The sequence below is a fragment of the Lycorma delicatula genome, chromosome 5, assembly GCF_047948215.1.
Source record: "Lycorma delicatula isolate Av1 chromosome 5, ASM4794821v1, whole genome shotgun sequence".
Lineage (NCBI taxonomy): Eukaryota > Metazoa > Arthropoda > Insecta > Hemiptera > Fulgoridae > Lycorma > Lycorma delicatula.
In genome coordinates, this window is record NC_134459.1 from 40,189,785 (window position 1) to 40,210,897 (window position 21,113).

Sequence of the window (21,113 nt, forward strand, 5' to 3'; positions counted from 1 at the left end):
ATTTATATTTGCATATATATATATATTTATTTCACTTTCTTGTGAACACGTAATTATGCGCCAATCACTTTCAAAATGATACATTAATTATATCGACCCAAAATCTCGGTCCAGTTCGTTAATGGGCAAAATCGGACCATGGGGGTGGAAATGAGGGGCTTTTTCGAAAAAACAAAATATCGCTACTACGTTCTTATTAAATGAAATATCGAATTCGTTTGATTTCCTACTATTTTTTTGGATAAGGGCCTAAAACTTATCTAAATAAAGATTTTGGATATCACCAACCATTGGCCCAAGGGGTGGGAAAAAAATGGGTTTCGAAGACAAAAAAAATTCATACCTCCCTTAATAAGCATAGTATCGAATCGGTTTAAAGTGGTCGTTAGTCGTTTAAACATTGCCTGAAACTTTTGTCTGTAATAATTTTTGATATAATCAAAAATTTTTTTATATTACCAATGTATTTACCTTGACCTTATTTCATGTTTTTATATTTAAATCAATTAATATGTATTTAATCACATCTATTTTTTTTTTATCTTTTAATTTGTTTTTATATTTGTAATTTAATTTATAATGACGTGATTTATATAATGTATTATTGTATACCGATCAGAATAAAAGATTTATTTATTTCATTTATAAGTTGAAATTTTAAAGATAACATCAATTATCCAAAGAATATTACTTCTTCAACTCTTCTTGAAATTAATTATTTCTTGATAGTGAAACTAATAATGACAATATTATAATTGTATCACATTAGATGTCTGTATAATGTATCCAATTTATATAATGTTTTTTAAGCGATCAATTAAAAATAAAATAAGTGATAAAAACAGACATTTAACTTCTGAAGAAAGGAATAATTATTTTTATTTAATGTGTATTTTCATTGTTTACCTTTAAAGTAGACTTTTTTTATTTAAATTTCCACCAGGTTATTACAATATTGCTGAGGGATGTTATATTAGTTAAACAATACTGATTAATTTGAATTTAAGTTTTAGTATGATTTAAAGAATATTTTAAGTTTAGGAAAACTCGTCGTTGTTCTTCAGTAGTAAAAAAATTACAGTTAAAATTAAATTCAACTGGAAATAGTTCAAGTACTATAGATCCGAATGCGTTTTTGGCTAAAAAATATTTTGTTTGCTTATGTATATGTTAATGTACATTACAATAAGTTAATGTAGAAATAATAGTATAAGTGTATAATTTAATGCGATCGGCTAGCAGTTCCGTGGTAGCCGTGATCGTATAGTGGTTAGTACCTTGCGTTGTGGCCGCAATAACCCAGGTTCGAATCCTGGTCACGGCAGGAACTTTTTTTTTTCATTTAATTTCCGCCTAATAACATAGAACTTTATTACAGCAAAATAAAAATACTTTTTTTTGACATCATTAACTTGGTCATATATTTTTAGCAGAGTAAGAAATAATTTGACTTCTTTGTGATCAATCTTTTTTAATGGAAAAAGGGTTAAAATCAGTTGTTTATAAGATTAATTGAATGCGTATTTTTGTTATACGTTTTTAATTAAAAATTGGGTATGATACGTTAAAATTATGAAAATTATATTTATATCTGTTTAAGAAGATAAAGCAGACAAACTGTAGCTTGTGAGCGCAAGTACAATCATTACCTACTTTGTGTGTAAGAAAGTGAAATTACTTTTCTTTTTTTTTCTTAGAAGGATTTCATTTTTGGTTCCTATTTGTCAAATATTGGCAGCTTTTTGGCCATAATCGTTAAAAAGAGCCAACTAAGTATTAATTTCAAAAAAAAAATACACTTGCATCTATTTATTAACCAGTTTGATGCACTTTCCTGTTGTTTTCTGCTCTACGCTAATTTTCTAACGTTGTATATCTCTAACTCTACATTATTTCCTACTTTTTAATTTCAATCTGAAAAGTCCTAAGCATCAACTCTTTTACATTCTCGATTAGATAGCGCTATAGTTCTAGAAGGAAAACTATTGTAATCGGTCCAATTTGGGCATATGCGGTTTTCACCGGATCTTAATGTTTTGACAACTAAGGAACCCAAAATACCGGATGGAAATTTTCCGGATGTTAATGTTTGTATATACTCGCACGTGTGTGTGCGATGTTGGCCTCTAAATCACCTTATATCTCTAGAACTACTGGATCGATTTTGACCAAACTTGATCAGATTACTTCTATATATGAGGCATTGATTCCGTTAAATTTTAAACTTAAATTGCCAAGGGGGTGAGGCTGTAGAGCAATGTCACCCTCAGTATCTCAAGATTTCGCCTAATTAAGGTCATATTTTTCTCAGACACATTTGTTAACGATTAAAAAATAACAATATCTGCAAAAAAAACATTTTTGCAAAATCGCACCCCTACCCCAAAAAGTGTGTTGTATTCGTCTGCTGTATTGTGACGTCACAGTTGAGCGGTAGAATTAAATAATTAAGTAATATTTAAAGTGTAAAAAAGTAACTCGGTCAGGCAGGGTTTCGAACTCGATCGTCCGATCGACTCGGTACATGGTGCGTTAACCCTCGCAGCTACACCAGTCTGCCGACCGTACGAGCCGAATTTGTTCTATGTAAGTTGTGAAATTACATTAGTTTAGCTAGTGCCGACCAACACCGGTAGTACCGTCACAAACGCGTGAATTAAATACGGTATTTGCGCGCGCTTTAGTTAGAATCATTGAATTAAATAAACCAAAATATATTATATTTAAATAAAATGATAAATGTTTTAAATTTAGTTGTGTGTGTAAGGCGTGCATCAGAAACAACCCTCCGACTTTTCTGGACTGACAGGACTTTTCCGGAACGCGGCTAAATTAAATTGTTAGAATTGTATCTAATAATAAAATTTTTTAATTTCTTACTTTTTTCCTTAGAGATGTTAAAATTCGTCGTATTTACTTGTTATTCAATCGATTACAAGGTAAATTATATATTTTTATTAGAAAAGTGTCGACCACAAATATACAGAGTGATTCCAAATTGTACGTCAATCTCTCGGGAGAGATTGACGAAGTTTCGGCTCTCAAAACATTTAGCCCTGCTTTCTGCTTCATCTGTGAATGTGTAATTAAAACCTACTAAAAGTCGCATTAGTCGCGTTCGAGGAAACTCCTACAACTGTGTTGTCAGTTTTTTTTTTTTTGGTTTGCCTTTCAGAATATATCTCGCGCTTAATTTAAATCATTTTGAATACCTTTATGTCATTTCTTTTAATGTCTTATATCCCTTATTCTACCACCTGGCATCCATTAATATTTGTAGAACTTCTTTGATCATCTATCTTTACCAGTTCTTCATAAACGACCAAAAGTTTTATTGTTACAGAGCGATGGTTTCTGTGGATTTCCTGTGAAAGTTGTTTAGTCTTTATCTATTTAATTATGAATAGAATGGATGTAAAAATTGCCAAAAGTTGCTAATCAAAACCTGCAATATTTCTAGTGCCTTAAGCAGTCCTCTCGCCTCTTATTAATCACTCTTACTTTTAAAGTGTAAGTGAAACTACTCCCCATAATGATTCGTTAAATAACAATCTTTTCTGCATAATTTCACTGACTAAATGGATGTTACTTCCTGGTTTAGAAAGTAAATATGAATTATATTTATTTTGTGAAGAATCTTACATTAATATCCTTTATACAGCCTTGATTAAAGCGCTTCTAATCGCACAATTATTATACGTCTGTTTTATGTTATTTTTTTATATAAAATTTTAGTAACAATAATTTCGGTGATCATTAGCTACTAATTAGATGCATTTAACATTCTTTAACTTCGATGATCTACAAAAATCGGTTTATTAAATATGGCTTATGTTGTTTTACCTTGATCTTCAATTATCTGGGAAATGCCTCCTGAAATATTCCACGTGTTATGAAACCATAAAAGTCATAAATGATGCAGTTCAGTGTTTTATCTGAGACCAAAGTTAGTTTTCAGTAACAAAATTATAAAAATTGTTTATTAATTTTTAATGATGAAATTACACATTGGTCGGATATAGAAAAATTACTACTATTCAGAGCTCTTTGATATAGGAAAATTACTATTCAGAGCCCTCCGACTGCATTTAAAAATTTTTGTTGAAGGACAAAATTTTTTGTCTTTGTCAAAGACCTTAATAATTAAACAACCTTAAATGCCTGCTACTTCTATAACATGAAAAATATATTCAAATTGTCTGAAGGTTGATTGGTCACGCATTAATTTATTTAAATAAATACTGCATAATGATGGTTAGTGCTTTATTTTCATACCTTGTTTTCTTTTTTTTAAGTTCAATTGATTGTTTTTTTAGTTCAAATTATTTGTTCCTTTTTTTATTTTATGGCAGTCGTGTATTTTAATCTTTATAATTGTTTTTATTATTTAAAAATTTTTGTGATCATCGAGAAAAATTCACGATTCGAAAACTTATGGATATAACGTATTTGACGTATTGAACCAAATGAGGAAACTATAAATATTTCAATTTATTTATCTGATCGGTTTGAATTGGTATATACACCAATCCAAACTTACAGATTTCTCAAGCGATTGAAGAGACTTTTTATCGTGCGGATCATACAGCAATTTTCTGGGATCCAAAAAACTAATGGTTAAACTCTCCAATTGTCTCACACGACTCAGTGCTACGTAGGCCTACCCTTGGCAAATATGTGAGTGCACAGATCTACGACCGTTTTATCTAGGGTAGTCCCTTGTAGTTTATGCACTGTCACAACTCAGCATAGTATTAGTGGCAGCATACGCTGTTCCACTTTTCCCTGTCTCCCTAAAGCATCAAATTCGACAATAGTGGGCTTGATCCTGAATCTGATGCCAACAGCATTACCTCTAAATCGTACTGTCATCAAACTCTACAAAGACTGCTTTGTGGGAGCTCGAACTGGACTCAGGTCGCTGGACTCAGCGCAGGCCACTAGATTTTTTAGTATATCAGTTAATTTTTGTTCTGGTTTGGCTCCATCGCGATTTTGTATTATACTAGCAAACACCCCGTTTGAATTTTGAAAATCGTAAAATCGGTTACGAATATATAACAACATTTCCGAATTACTCCGATCTGTTTGATGGAGACCATACCTGATGCATGCAAAAGTTAGTCTTCAACTTATTAACAAATATCCCGTTTGAATTTTGAAAATCGGATAGTTGTTTGCAGAAATATTATAAGAGCATCCCATTGCATCTCCCAGATGCACCCGCTTTGTTACCAGTTGATGGTGATGATCAGTCTAACCTCGAACGAAGTGCTCGCATCACCACACAACTCTAGCCTCTCACGCAGTCCCCACGGACTGCCCATTATTAAACAGAAACTTTTTTAATTTATTTAATATTATTTTATTTAACTTAAATCTAATTCTACTAATTTTTTAATTTTTATTATTATTCATTCGATTGATTTGAATCATTCAATTCAAACCTAGCTGACACAGCGATAGAGACTAAAAGTTCACAGTTCATTAACTACACATCTCAGGAGTGGTCGACCTGAGACTGTACAAGACTACACTTCATTTGCAATCATACAAATCATCCTCATTCATCCTCTGTAGTAATACCATGCGGTGGTTCCGGGGGCTAAACAGAAAAAGGAAAAGTTCACAGTTCATTAATTCAATTCATTAAAGTTGTGTTTCAACCGGCAAATCTACACTACTACATATATATTTACATTGTATATGACACTGCCGATAACGTAACGATTCCAACGCGGGTCATACATCTAAATCGGTTCTGCCGTTGAGCTGATACGGTGGAACAAACATACATACATATAAATATATACATACACCCTAAATACATTTATACTCCTTTTTGGGCAGTCGTGTATAAAGACCAATTTGAAAAAAAGACAAAGGGATTAATTTAATTCATGAATGGAAAAGGAAACAAATTACAAAAATTGTAACTAGCGTTGCGAAAGTGGAGAGGCGAAGCCGCAATAATTATTTGTTTAAAATTCCGCAGCAAAAAAATGAATAATATGGTAGTAAAAGTATAGATTTTAGTAAATTTGGGTATTTATGTAAGCTTAAAATGAATTCACATTAAATATTTTATAAAGAGATCTTCTATTTTAAGTACTCCTTAAGAATCTTAGTTTCAGAGTTTAGGACTGGCAATTCTGAGTTAATTGCAGAATTTTTTCTAGATACATACAAGCAAACTACAATCACATACAAAACAGATATGATTTTTCTTAACATTAATTAAAATATTGTACGTTCCCAAAAGTCGCTCAACCTTTAAAAAAGTAAAATATATAAATAAGTAATAAATAACACGCAACATTTTTTCCAAAATAAAGGTAATTAAAAATTTTAAAGATAGAATATTTTCCCACTTAACCCTCCTTCCCTCCTTCCTTTGGTTTGAATTTTATTTTTTTCTGTAAGAACATTAAACACAAAACAATATTAGAATTATAATAATAATAATATCTTATAATTTTCAAGATGCTACTCGGTGAACACCGTGGCAATATAAGTCATTATTTATTGAGTTTTGAATTGGCCGGTCTCGTATTCAGTTTTTAGTAAACTTTTGCCATTTTTTCCTGTACCACTTCAGAACATAATATTATTGAAAGAAGAGTACAAAAAGCTAGTCCGAAAATAGTTTAAAAAAAAAAATATATATATATATATTAACATAAAAATTCGTGTTCCAAGAGTTCCGTACGTTATGAACGATAAAACTTTAGAATAAATTAATTTAAAACACCTTTAAAAAATTATCAGTTTAATAATAACGATAAGAAAATTAAAAAAAAATATATCTCTCTTGGTTATATTTGGTTTGATAGTCGATAAACTGCTTGGTGGTATCTTAACTTCAATGTATATTTTTTACGTAAAATTGATAAGTCGAATTTAAAACTGTTAATGAGGGACGTAAATTCTTCGTGTGTGACTTTTCAGTCATAAAGTTATTAAAAGATAGATAGAAAAAAATATCTTGAACGGTTAATTTTTTTTCTCTTTTAAATGTTACTCTATAAAAATTAATTACGATAAAATAATTAATCTAATAGGAAACTGTACCGACTGGTTTCTTTCTATCTTTTTCATATTTTAACGTGACACGCTTATCAACTGTCCGATTAAGAAAATTAAAAATTCCACTTTCAAAGTGGAGTAACATATTTTTTATGAGAATTTTTGTATCTAAAATGGGTATAAACGAGTTAAAATGAATATATATATGAAGGTAGTTGAATTCGCCTTGAAAAATTTTATTTTCATGTTGTCAATGTGATGTTGGGTGTATTTAGTGCCACCTGTAACAGATTAATTAATAAATACAACCAGAATAATTCACCATTCTCGTTTTTTATTTTATTAAACCCTTTTAATTAATTAAGAATTTCAAATATTTATAAAAGAAAATTAACAATGCTTATAAACATGCTGCATTTTTAATTAGTTTAAAAATAACCGGCTTCATAAAAATAGTTTGTTATCGTATTTCTGGAGTGATTTATTACAATGTACAACAATAAATCATATAAAAAATTATCAAACTTAAAACAAAAATCAATTAATAAGCAGTAGAGAAAAATGAACGGACTAGGCAAACATTTTCGATATAAGGACACCAAACTCATGAAATTTTTTCGTTTAGAGGATAAACTGAAGTGGAAATGGGGAAAATATTATTTTAAAAAACTTATTTAGGTTCTGTTAATTAAGCGGTCTACAAGATCAAGGACAAAATCAAATCAGAAAAAAGTTCATAGTAATTTTACAATATTTAATTTTTTTTTTAAATAAATTCTATTTACAATTAAATGACATTAGTCTGTAAATTAAAAAATTCTCGTGTAGTTTTGAGCAAGAAGACTGACTTTTCGTTTCCAACGTTTCAACTATCTCGCAGTTAGAATCGCACTGATTTTTCTAGTATAACGCTCTACATACGTTTTATTAACCAATAAACCCTATTTACAGGCATCAACTTTCAACTAACTCACCATTGTGACTCACTGCATAAGCACGTATAAAAAATGCGTTACAAAGTCAAAATTACATTACAAAGTCAAAATAATCTCAAATTGAGGTTATGTTGTATGTTGTCGACCTTAAATTGAGAATTATTCAACCAATCTTTATAAAATTTTTCCATGCACAACTTTAGATACACTACTATAACATATCTAAATTTTAATGAAATTGATAAAGTAGTTTTGGAGATTTTTTGAACCACAAAATTTATACATAGGCCTATATAGAGAGTGTATCACGCAGTTCTCCCGGGACTTTGATAATCTGTTATACTTGTGAAAATAATGGAAAACGTTCATATAATGCTAAAACGTCCTAAAATGCTTCGTTTGCGAGTTACTGCTTGTGAAAGATTTCGCTCGGAGTTCAGATACCTCGGTGAAATGTGGCGTATTGAAATTTTTATGAGATTAATTAAGGGAAAGAATTAGTGATTTCTTATGATCTTTGATCTGAAAAATTGAATAAATGGGTCCCAAAAACGTATCTGCAGTAGTTCTCAAAAAATCTGGGGTGAAAACCAATCAATTGAAGTAAAAATCCCTCTTTATTATGTTTGACGTACAATAACTTTGATAAATGGGTTATAAATACATAAAAATGTTAAACAAAACTTGAAGAAATTCTGAAGAAAGTGGGAACTTCGTGATACATTCTGTAAGAAGGAAACCTGAATTGAATGGCATTTTTGTACTCCTCATACCGCCAAACGTAAAGAAAATTCATTTTCACACCCCAATCCAACGATGGGACCGAAGATAATACTGTTCTTTTTTCGAAAAATAATTTGTTAATCAAACAATCAGATCCTTAGAAGTCTCTTTGAGTGGGTTTTAAGTTTTTGGATCGAGACCCTAGAAGAGAAATCAAAATATAAAGAAATTTTTCCTGTAGTTATAAATAAATACATTGACAAAAATTAATCCTGTAGTCAAATTTTAGATATCTCTATAATAAATTTTTTTTATGTATATTCTTCATGAATGATGAAGTAAAATCAAATGAAATCTCAATGCAATTTTTATTTGGATATGTTTTCTATAGTGGCCGTAGAAAAAAAATTTTAAAAATTGAGCTTTAGTACGATTAAAAACTTATTAAATTACTTATAATTCCAAATTTTAAGTCAATCGGATTTAAGGGTGGGTAATATCCAACATTATTTCTAAAGAATTTTTGCCTTGTATCTCGAAATCAAATTGAAACAAAAAGGTAAAATTTTATACAAATATTTGATTATTTTTATACAGAACGGGTATCATCATTGTTTTTCTTGTAATTTCTCACATCGAAATCATATCACATGTCCACCAGTCTATTTAAAAAAAAATAAGTTTGATTCAATGTAACGGATCGAACGTAGTGGACAAAAATTGAAAACTCACCATAATGCATTTTTTTTAACTGTGTAGAACCCCATTTCTTTCTGCCTCCAAATACCTTTCAGATATGCAGTATAAAGCTGTTTCCATACTTAATACTTTATATCACTCGGTATATAAAGCTAACAATGAAAATTATAATCTCATACAATTACTTTCCACCATATTCTTATCTTATTAACCCAAGAAAGCTGCCAAAAATAATGTTTGCTAACGCAATTATGATAAACGAAAGAAGCGACCACTCAAGATGCCCTATAGGCGACTAATAGCATCATAACATTAGTTTTTAAAAATTAAGTTAATTAATTTTGTTTCCATTTGTCTTTAAAAAAGAATAACGATTTTATATAAGAACCTGAAGTCTCAGTTCTGTTTCATTTATTAAAAAAAAGAAGAAGAAAAAACCGACAACAAAGTTATTATACATTCTTGGCATTGGTTATTTATTTTTATACAGTGAAAAAAAAAAATTATGTGAAAAGAATTTAATTAAAAATTTATAATTTTTTTTTCTCCTCCATCCCCAAAATCATCTTTTAAGAAAAGGTTTTTAAAAGAACTTTTAAAAACCTTGAATCATTCTTCTGAATAAATCAGCAGTTTTAAAACAGTTAATTTTATACTTTTATAATTGTTTTTATCTAAGGAATTACACAGAATGGACAAAATTTTAAAAAATACTTCTAATGAAAAATGTACAACCAATAAAAAGTTTTCAACGATCTCTTTTTGGAGGTGGGGATGAATTATGATGAAATTTTATTGAAATATGATTATGAAGTTTAAAAACTAACATAAAGTTTATAATGAAATTTTATTGTAACATGATTAAAAACTAAAAAAATTTTTAGGTTTTAAAAAATTCCAAAAATCGATATTTTTAAACTTTGATCGGCTTCCCACCTTTAATATTGTCCCCAAAGTATTATATATTTTTTCACAGTAGTACTACTGATATGCTTGGGAAGAAATATATAAAAATTCTGTTAAATGATATGCAATAAATAAAAAAACAGTTTTTTCCAAATTTTGAAGGGAAGGGCAGAATTTGGGGACAGCCGGCCTCCGTGGCGCGAGTGGTAGTGTCTCGGCTTTTCATCCGGAGGTCCCGGTCAAATCCCGGTCAGACATGTCATTTTCACACACGCTACAAATTATTCATCTCATCCTCTGAAGCAAACTTAACGGTGGACCCGGAGGTTAAAAAAAAAATTTGGGGACAAATCTTTTTTTAAAATGGCAAGATAATCATGTAGGTATGTACTGTGCGTAATATAAACTGGGGTTATGTTAGCAAAATTTTAAGAAGATTGATCCCAAAATAACTATCTACCCCCATCCCCTGGAGATATTGACCCCCAAACTTTAACCAAAACATTGCGCCATATACACAAGTTTCACACAAAATTGGTTTATTAAGTCAAACATTATTAAGCTTCAAACACGCCAACACGCGTACGTATGAACATTATTTCCCACTTTTATCCTCTGTTTTGTACCTTGATCATGAAACGTTGAGAAATTTAAAAAACAATACCCAGTTTTTTGACCGATTACCTTTCCTTCTTGCAGTATAGCTCTAGAGCTATGATACCAGGAAAGTATTTACTTTTTGTAATGTTAAAAAAAAAATTATTTCCTATAGAAATAATTCCGTATTATATTTCGAAATATATTTTTTGAAGGAAGAATATAATTAATTCGGGAATTAAATGTTTGCAACAAAGATCGAATCAAGGGAGAAACAAAACTTGCATTAAATGTTTAGTAATTAGGAATTTGATTCTATTAATCCATTACATTTCATTGAAAATTTATAAAAATATTTTTTAAAGCATCTTTACCAGATGGCTTTATGAAATGAGATAGAAGGGAAAAAAAATTACATCTGATTACTTCTGAAACAGAGGTTTCTGGTTTCGACCTTGAATAAAATTATTGTTCTAATTAAATATGACAACCAACAATAGAATTCAACGTACAACATTATTTTATAATGTTTAATGCAAAAAAAAACAAAAAATCTGGGATTAATAAGTAGTGTTTTGTAAATAACAATTTTTAAACCAAACTTTCCTCGTATAAAAACATATTCTTTATCCAAAGAAATCGTTCGTGAAGGTACGTTAAAGATACCGGACAAATGTTTTTCTAACTAATTAAATATAATTTATACAAAATAACATGGAATATTTATTCACGTAACAAAAACTGAAAACGATTAATATTATTAATTAGACCTGATATTTAAAAATATAATTAGTATTATTTATTTGTAACTTTTAAAATAAACTAATATATCATAATTAACATTATTAACTTTCTCCGGATGATTTTGACATTAAATTGATTAGAGATAAAATTATATAAATAATATGTAAAATCTTCTTTTTTTAAATACATATTAATGAATAGATTTTTTCACGTGAAATTGTGAATATTTATAAAAACAAAAACAGAAATAGTAAAAAGTTAAAAATCAAATGACTAATTTAATTAAAAATATAGGCTAACAAGCTACGTTAATCCTGCTGTTTCCTCTATCGTTCACCTTATACAAATTCTCTTCAGTCATCTTACACCTGAAATCATACGTTACATGATGTTTAGAAAATTATAAAACATCTGCTATTTATTACAAAAATAAATCTTTCGATAATAATAAAAAAATATATATATATAAACTTGAACTTAATAATCATTCAAAAGAAGTATTCACAAAAAAAATAAAATAAAATAAAGTATAAAATCAATTACAATAAAATCCTAAATTAAAAAAAAAAATAACAAAAAATGAAAGAAAAAATATAAAAAACCTTTTTTTAGAATATAAAAAGTTTGATCTTTGCTTTTAAATTTAGGTTTAAGTTTATAACGCATGTAAATTTTTGTTAGGTTTTTTATTCTTAATGATTTTAATTAAATGATTTACAATGCTTAATTTTAATCGTTTTAAATTAAAAAATAGACCCCAAAAAAAGTAAAAATTAAAAAACATTCAACTTTAATAAACGTTTACATATAAATATATATATATATAGTTTTTCGGATTCTACTTGTAAAACTAAACAAAAAAAACGTTAGGAAAAAAGATAATTTCTCTTTTGTTCTCCCCCTGTCCGCCATTTTGTTATTTTTATATAAAAATTTATATCTCAAGTTCGGAAATAGGAGTCACATTAATATTTTGTAAGCGTCTTTGTAATAAATTTTTTAAATTAGCGAAAAATCAGGACTAAATACCTTTGCAAATTACAAAATGGCGGCCATGTTTATTTTTAATCCCTTATATTTCCATAAATATAAGTTTTATCATAATGTATGTTTTTGCTAAAATATTAAGCCTTTTATTTAGAACAAAATGGCATTTTATTTTTTTAAATCTGTTAACAAATAGCCGAGTTATGGCAGAAAATCAATGTAATTTTGTATCTGTTTTCATGACCTCCACTTTACGTTCAATTCGATTAAATATTAATCGTTTTTATTTACTGTTAATTCTAATATTGTTGTATATTAGTATCAAATTAAGTAATAATTTTCTCATAATTATTTTATGACGTTAATTGTTGTACAACATTAGGTATACTTTTTTTTTAAAATAAACAGGTAAAAATTGTTAACCGTAAGAGACGTTCAAAGTTTCCACCATTAGAAATTAGACAAGTATCTCCAGTCTTTTTCTGACAGGTTGTCTTAACCGTTCAAAAATTTCGGGAGTATTCCTAATTTCTTGAAATCCATTTTGGATCCTTTGCTGAAGATCCACAATGTTGAGTATTGGAGTTCAATAAACAATATGTTTCAAATGGCCTCACAGGTAGAAGTCAAGAGGGTTTAGTCAGGTGATCGGCCAAGCCAGGTCACTGGTCCTCCGCGCCCTAACCATTTTTTCATGGAAAGTTTCGTGCAGGAAATCTGATACCAACTGACTGAAATTTGCTGAGTTCCATCATGGTGAAACCACATATTTCCTCTTAATTGTAGAAGTTCCAAAAAATGTGGAAGATTTTCGGTAAATGAACAAGATAATTTTCTCCATTTAAATGATTTGGTAGAATGACAAAACCCAAAAGATAATCATTAAAAATACCTGCCCATATGTTCAGGAAAAATGTTTATTGATGGCTGCTTTGTAAGGTACCATGAGGATTCTCGTCGCTCTAGATACGCTGATTGTGATAGTTCTGAACACCCTTCCTGCTGAAAGAAGTTTCAGTTTTACATTTTTAACATGATCAGCAGTAGTAGTTGTGTAAAATTATTCAAAAGTAAAAAATTAAAATAATTATTTTATTATTATGTAATGTTAAATTTTATTGTGAGAAAATTATTACTTAATTTGATACTAATTTACAACAATATTAGAATTAACAAAAAATAAAAACAATATTTAATCGAATTGAACGTAAAGTGGAGGACATGAAAACAGACACAAAATTACATGGATTTTCTGCCATAACTCGGCTATTTTTTAACCGATTTAAAAAATAAAATGTCATATTCTTCAAAATAAAAGGCTTAATATTTTAGCAAACATATATTTTGATAAAACTTATATTTATGGAGATAACGGATTGAAAAATAAACTTGGTCGCCATTTTATAATTTGCGAAGGTATTTAAGTCCTGATTTTTTGCTAATTTTAAAACTTTATTACAAAGACGCTTACAAAATATTAATGTGATTCCTCTATCCGAACTTGAGATATAAATTTTTATATTTTTGTTTAGTTTTACGAGTAGAATCCGAAAAATTATAGCCAACCCACCATTTTACAAACACTCTGTATATGTCGTAAACGAATGAAAATTCAGGGATTGTTGTAAAGAGCCTATACGACATATTTCATCGCCAAATTGGAGAATAATCTAGCAATTTCTAATCAGCCTGATATTTTTCAGGCTTATTGTAATGTCCCTACAACTTTAATCTAATTAGAAAATGTGCAATTTTTTGCTCATTTTTTCTTCCAAACCAGTGGGTATTTGGAGGTATTTGCAGAGAAATTATAATAATTATTTAACCAAACTTAACCTGCGTTCGCTAGTCAAGGTTAGCTAGCGAAGCGATATAAGCAATAATGCACATATTGTACCTTTATTTTCCTCTATTTCTTTTTAATGAGCAAACAATTGCACTTTTTTAATTAGCCTAAAGTTATATTGGCTTATTACAATAAGCCTGAAAAATATTAGGCTTATTAGAATTTGCCAGATAATTTTCCAACTTTCCGGGCGCACTGCACAATGATTGGGCTCTACAATAAGCCTGACTTTTCAATTCGCCTACGATATATATATGCTAATATATATATATATATATATATATTTTAACATATAGGTGTCCCACGAAGAAACTGAAAAACTTTCAGAACATGTTCTAAAGGTGGAAATAATGAATAACTTCACATAAAAATAGGTCTGAAAACCCTTTGTTTTCAAGTTCGCCTAGCGAAATATTTCACCTGTATTTCAGGTTTTCTAATAAAAAGAAGCCCTACTGTAATTTGGAACCCAAATTAAGGAGTAAAGTTGGTGATTTCTTATGTAATTTGTGCCAGGAAATAGGATAAAACAGGTTCCAGAACTGTGTAGTTCTAAAGATATCCGACGTAAAACACAAACTTCGGTGTTGAAAAACAAGTTTTTTTTTAGGTTTATAATACAATAGCTTTGTTAAATGCGGAAGATTTTGTAACAAAACTTGTAATGAATTTAATTCTGAGAAAATTAATGTAAATATAGCCAGTAAAATGTAAATAGAAACTTTTTAAGTCGGTTTTATATTGAAGCAAAACAGACAGAAAATTTTATTATTCTTTCTGTACCTAATAAACATTATTGATAATACAAGAAAACAAAAAATAAAATACATGAAATGACAAATTGTAACAGATTAACTAACCTGAACTGGTATCTGTTAGATATTCCTTCTTCACAATGTACAAAGCACTCTGCTCGACGTAAAATATTTCCAGCGGTATTCGGTATCATCTCAGGATAATTTCGTATAAACTCAACAGCATTTCGTATTTTAATGAGTAAACTCATCTTTAGTATTAACGTTCTGTTGGTGTACTATCCTCATTTCATTGTGAGCCGTGTGGGAGTCGCTTATTTTTCATTAGTTGAACAGATTGCCGTCTTCCGTGGTGCGAGGGATAGCGTCTAGGCTTTTTATCCGGAGGCCCCTGGTTTAAATCCCTGTCAGGCATGATATTTTCCACCAAAAAATTGTCATTTCATTTCATCCTTCTAAGTTATACCTAACGGTGGTCCCGGAGGCTAAAAATAAAAATTGAACAATCGCAAAATTAGGAAAATAAATAAAATAAAATAATTTATTTAGGTTTATTTAATAAAATTATTACTCCATGATAGTAAATATTATTTGATTTTTGCATTCGTAAAAGTCAAAAAATAAAATAAATGTAAATAGTTTAATTTTAAATTAAATAAATTTTATTGATTATTTCCATTTAAAAAAAAATTATTGATGTAAGGGACACCGTTGGAAATGTTTTGCAGTCTTTTCCAGGTTTATTTATTAATTAAATTTTTATTCAAAACTTTTTCTACTTCATGGAATGCAAATAAACCTGGATTGTATATTGGTGTATGTGTGTGAATATATATATATATATATATATGTACGTGTATTTATGTTTGTACGCGTGTGCGTGTGCGTGTGCGTGTGCGTGTGCGTGTGGTGTTTTGATTTTTAAATAAAAATAAAATCTTTAATTATTAGAAATCTTTTATAGTTCAACCTTTCTGTTAGAGTTTGTTTCAAAATATTGTAACTTTCTTGGTGGGGAAGAATGAGGATTTAGTATAATTTTATGAGAATTATATAAACGAATGAAGCACATGTTTAATTATTTTTAATTCTATACGACTATATGTTGGAGAAGTGAGCCTCTAGTTATGTTATTTAACGTTGGAAGGAATTAAGTATAATATTACCGCATTACAAACAAGGATAGAAACCAAAATTTGGTACATTATTTTTAACAATATCTTATCAGAAAAAACTAATTTTTAAGATATTTGAATAAATGTGATTTTTGCTTGTAGTACCATTACTTAATCTTAAGAAAACAGAAACCTTTATTTATTTATTTACAGCTTTAGTATAATTTTGCATGCATTTCTGTAATTTCGGACAATAAATCAATTCTGGTATTACTTCGTTTCTTTTTCCAATTATTATCCTTTTAATTAAAAAAAAATATTTACCTAAATGTTTGACAAATTTCTACTTTATCAGAACATCATAGAAAAACTCTGGACAGATTGTGTGGAAGACATATTTGACTATTTTATAACTCCGAGTGATCGTTCTGATTATGTTAATTTAAAAAAAGAAAAATCTTATATTAAAATAAGGATATGCATGATGATAAACAATGAAGAATATTAATATATATTATGATTTTGTTTTTTATAATTGTACATATAAATAAATCCTTTTAAAAATGTTTGATAATTATCATAAATATTACATCGGCCATATAATATAAAATAATGCTTGAATAAACACAATCTAGATTTGATTTAAAACCGTTATTAGTCATTAAATAAACAAAAAATAAAGAACATACAAAAAAATTTTTTTTAAACAAAAAAATAGAGTTTTAGAACAGAAGATATTGGACAATTCCAGTCTTCAGTCATGTAATGTAACGTTTAATAATATTTAATTTGATTACCGATTAAAAAAATTATAAAATATTTAGATTTGAAGAGAAGAAAGGTAACTCATTTAAAATAAATAGAAGTAGAATACTAATAATAACAATAATAAACAAAAAAAGGAAAACAGTCATGTGATGTGAATGAATAGATAGATGTAAAATGATGTATTTCAGTAACACAAATGAATGGTTTAACTAAGTGGACATTTGTGAGATAAGGAGGAAAAGAAAGATTGTGGGAGCGAGCAAGAGAAGGAGTGACAGAGAGAGAAAGAATGACTGGCAGTAGAGTATGAGACTGTCTTAACAGGTCGGTTTGTACGTGCTTGCTCTCTCTGCGGTATAAACAGAACAGGAAGCTTGCTTCGGCATGGACCTACAGGACTAAATTAAGGAACAGATTACAAGCAAGGACTCTTCTGAAATATGTTAACTTGTGGATTTATATATATATATATATATGTATTATGAGTTTTCAGCTTTCCGATGGTAATTTTTGTGTATTTATTTTTCTTTTGTAAAATCAGACTGATTTGTTTTCAAATATAGATATTCGTATTTTTATTAGTATGATAGTTATCTTGGTACCTAACCGAGTTACAACAAAAACAATTATTGCATTTTTACATGTATTATAATAGTAAAATTTATAAGTCGGTGAAGTGGTAGACGTAGAATTATATGTAGGTAGAACTGGTGGAGAGGATAGTTGCGTACCGTGTTCCTAGCGAGATCGGAATGGAGGTCTATACCGGTCATCTTTTATATGTACCTGAGTGTACCTGCCTGTGGAGAAAGAAAACCTGCTCTGGCGTCGGGTGGAGTGAGTGCGGGTAGAGGGGTACGTGGTAAGCAGCAACAGCGCTGAGGTCACTGCTGGAACGACTGAGAGAGTTCTGTTCTGTAGTCAGTCGGCAACGAATATCCAGCCGGTAATAGCTAAAACACAGAACAAGCAACGTGTGTGAGTCGTCTGTACGGTTGGCGTGTACAACTTCATAGAGGTGATTGACATTCGTACATACATACGTTAGTCGCACTGTTGCTGAAATAATTGTGTATATTTTATGATATTTGTGTCTTAATATTTATCCATGTAACTTCTGTTGTGAACGTAACAGTTTTGTGTCTGTGTATTTTCGTGTTATTTAGTTTTGTTTCTTGTGTGGTAAGTGGCCATGCCATGACTACTGTTGGACATGGAGACTTTCTGCCTTCTTGATTACTTTGTAAGTTAACCTACACTGTATTTATAACGTTAAATACTTTTTAAATATCGTATAGAGTTATTATCGAAAATTATATATTTTATTTTCCTTTTAATTACTATTATAATATTTTACTCGTATATGAAATATAATACATTCCAATACATCTGCTTTAAGAAATTCCTCCTACACAAATGTATGAAAAGTTGTATTTATATTTTTATTTCTTGATAGTCTGTTGATTATGTACAATTTATTTAAAACAACTTTTCTCATTTAGAATAAAATTATTATAAAACCTAAGATGGAAGCTATTCGAATTAATTAAATTCCTACAACTTAAGGTTGAAAATTATAAATGTTTTTGTAAAATCATATAAAAATAATTATTCTCTTTTTGTATGATACATGCATTCTGTAATATTTAAATGTTTGTTTTATATAGCAAAATTATTACCGATTTAGGAATATAACAGTTTTTTTTTAGAAGCCTATAAATAATGTACTGCGTAACGGTTTCATTTAGTGGTTTTAAATAATCATAAAATAGAGTTTGTTGGATCTGAAAACTCTGTTCAGGTTTTTATTTAAGAACTAGGTTCAATATACATTTTTATTTGTCTTTCATTTGACCGATTTAATGCTGTTCTCCAATACTCTGAATCCCGTGTTTAATTTGATTTTGATTTATCTGTTCAGATACGTTGATGTTCTTCATAAATTCAAATTTTCGGTTTTGTTTATAGTTTTATCTATGACATTTTATTTAATATAATTTTGTTGTTTTAACTGAAACATAAGCTTTTGGAACTATAACAAAAAACCATCTTTGTTATTTGTTTTAGCTTTGCCGTAAATCCTTTATCGATTTATAAGTTTTTTTTTATTTGGTAGTCTATTTACCCAAAATATTTTCTACATTCCACCTTTTTAAATATCTCACTATTCTTTCTTTATCTTTCTGTATTTCTTATTCATGAATACTTTATATTACGCTGTATATGAACAAACTTCTCTAAAAATTCCTTTTCAAAAAAATTTTCTTTGGTATCAAAAGATCGTTTTGATATGCTTTGATTTTGTTTTAATATTAGAAAATCAGTTTTGTTTAGAATTTATTTTGTATTTATCTACTGATAGATGAATTCAAAATTATTGCTCAGTATAACTTTTAGATTCCTGATTCATGTCTAAACCTACTGGTTTTGGTTTAGCAATGATTATCTCAATGTATTGAGTAAACTGTCAGTGATGTTTTTTTTTTTTTTTAAGTAACGTTTAGATGAAATAATAATCCTAATAAAGAATGAATATTTCTCTTTTCCTATGTAGAAAAATATTTGATGTAGTAATAAAAGCTGTTTAATAACATTCAAAGAAATTGAATAATTTAACAAGCTTACAGATATTTATAATTTTATCTTATTCTTGAAATTAGTGTGCCATCTAATATAATTTTTTAGCCAGGAAGAATATTTTTTTCCAAAGTCATAAATTTTGTTACTTTCCTTCTATGTATAAAATGAGGTTAACACTGTATATATTTATCAACTCGAATATGTAAAGGAATGCTATGAATCTTAACATGAGTTCAAGATAATTATATATAGAAGCATTCTGTAATATAATTTTGTTTTATTTATATGCACGTTAAATACATGTTCAAAATAAACATTAAAAAATCTTTATTGGGTGAACATCCGTTTGTTAATCTATGTAAAGTTTTTTTACGACTTTTAACTAAAAGGTAGGAAGCTGAAACTTTATAGGCTCATTGATTTTTAATTGGTTCAAACATTTCTAAAAAATCAAAATTCTTTGATTTGTCTAATTTTATGGGAGTGTGGAAGGTTTTACCATTACAAGAATAAATAGAAAAAAATTATTTCTTAGACAAAATATATATAATTGTATATATTTTACTTCTTTCCAGTTATTTCTTCAGCGTTGTTTTAAATTTAAAACGCAAATATGTTTGTAACATAGTTTTAGTTGAAGTCATTAATAATTAATTTTCCTTCAGCTTGATATTCAGTTTTATGAAATTTAAATTATTCTTATAATTAAATTCACTCGGAACAAATGAAATGTGGATAAAGGTTATAAAATATAAATTTCTGATTAAGTTTTATCTAAGTAAAATTCTTAGATTGTCTAGATCTTATTTAAAGTTATTTAAGTTAAAACGATCGATTCTGATTAACATTATACGATTCCCTTTTTACGTCCTTGTACGAAGTATTGTGATCGCGAAAAATTTCGTTTTTCAGATTTGAACGGAAATATCCATTTTGACCACCCCTGAATCCATTTTGACTAGTTTTGGCATGACGTCTTTACGTACATATGTATATATCTCGCATAATTCAAAAACGATTAGCCGTAGCGTGTTGAAATTTTGAATTTAGGAATGTTGCAACATCTAGTTGTGCACCTCCCTTTTTTATTGCAATCGACTGGGCTAAAAGTGTTCAAAAAAAGCCCCCCAAAAAAAAATGTATTTTAGACTTTTTCTTAACTGCAGTCCTCATTGAGAGCTTTTAAACGATATGTCATAAGTGGTACATACTTTCATTGGTTCCAGAATTATAGCCAAATTAATTTTTAATTAACCAAATATTTGTATCTGGGAAGGCACATCGGTTCGAATTAGCTTCATCTCATTTTTTCTTTAACTTTTTTTTAAAATTTAAATATATTGATTTATTAATAATTATTAACATCTGAATGTAAAAAAGATTTTTACGATAAATAATAATAATAATAATAAAAAAGAAATATTAATAAAAT

At 28.6% G+C, this 21,113-nt stretch overlaps 1 protein-coding gene and 1 non-coding gene across 2 annotated transcripts in view; both read left to right on the forward strand.

The window, feature by feature from the left end:
- Window positions 1-1,252: 1,252 nt before the first annotated feature.
- On the forward strand, window positions 1,253-1,324 carry TRNAH-GUG (transfer RNA histidin (anticodon GUG)). Its single transcript has one exon. It is a non-coding gene; the product is annotated as a tRNA-His (tRNA).
- A 16,715-nt stretch (window positions 1,325-18,039) lies between these two features.
- Fbxl7 (F-box and leucine-rich repeat protein 7) overlaps window positions 18,040-21,113 on the forward strand; it is a 317,288-nt gene continuing 314,214 nt past the window's right edge. The window contains exon 1 of the mRNA XM_075365236.1: window positions 18,040-18,344. The gene's annotated coding sequence lies outside the window, so the exon portion shown is untranslated. The remainder of the gene's footprint in view (window positions 18,345-21,113) is intronic.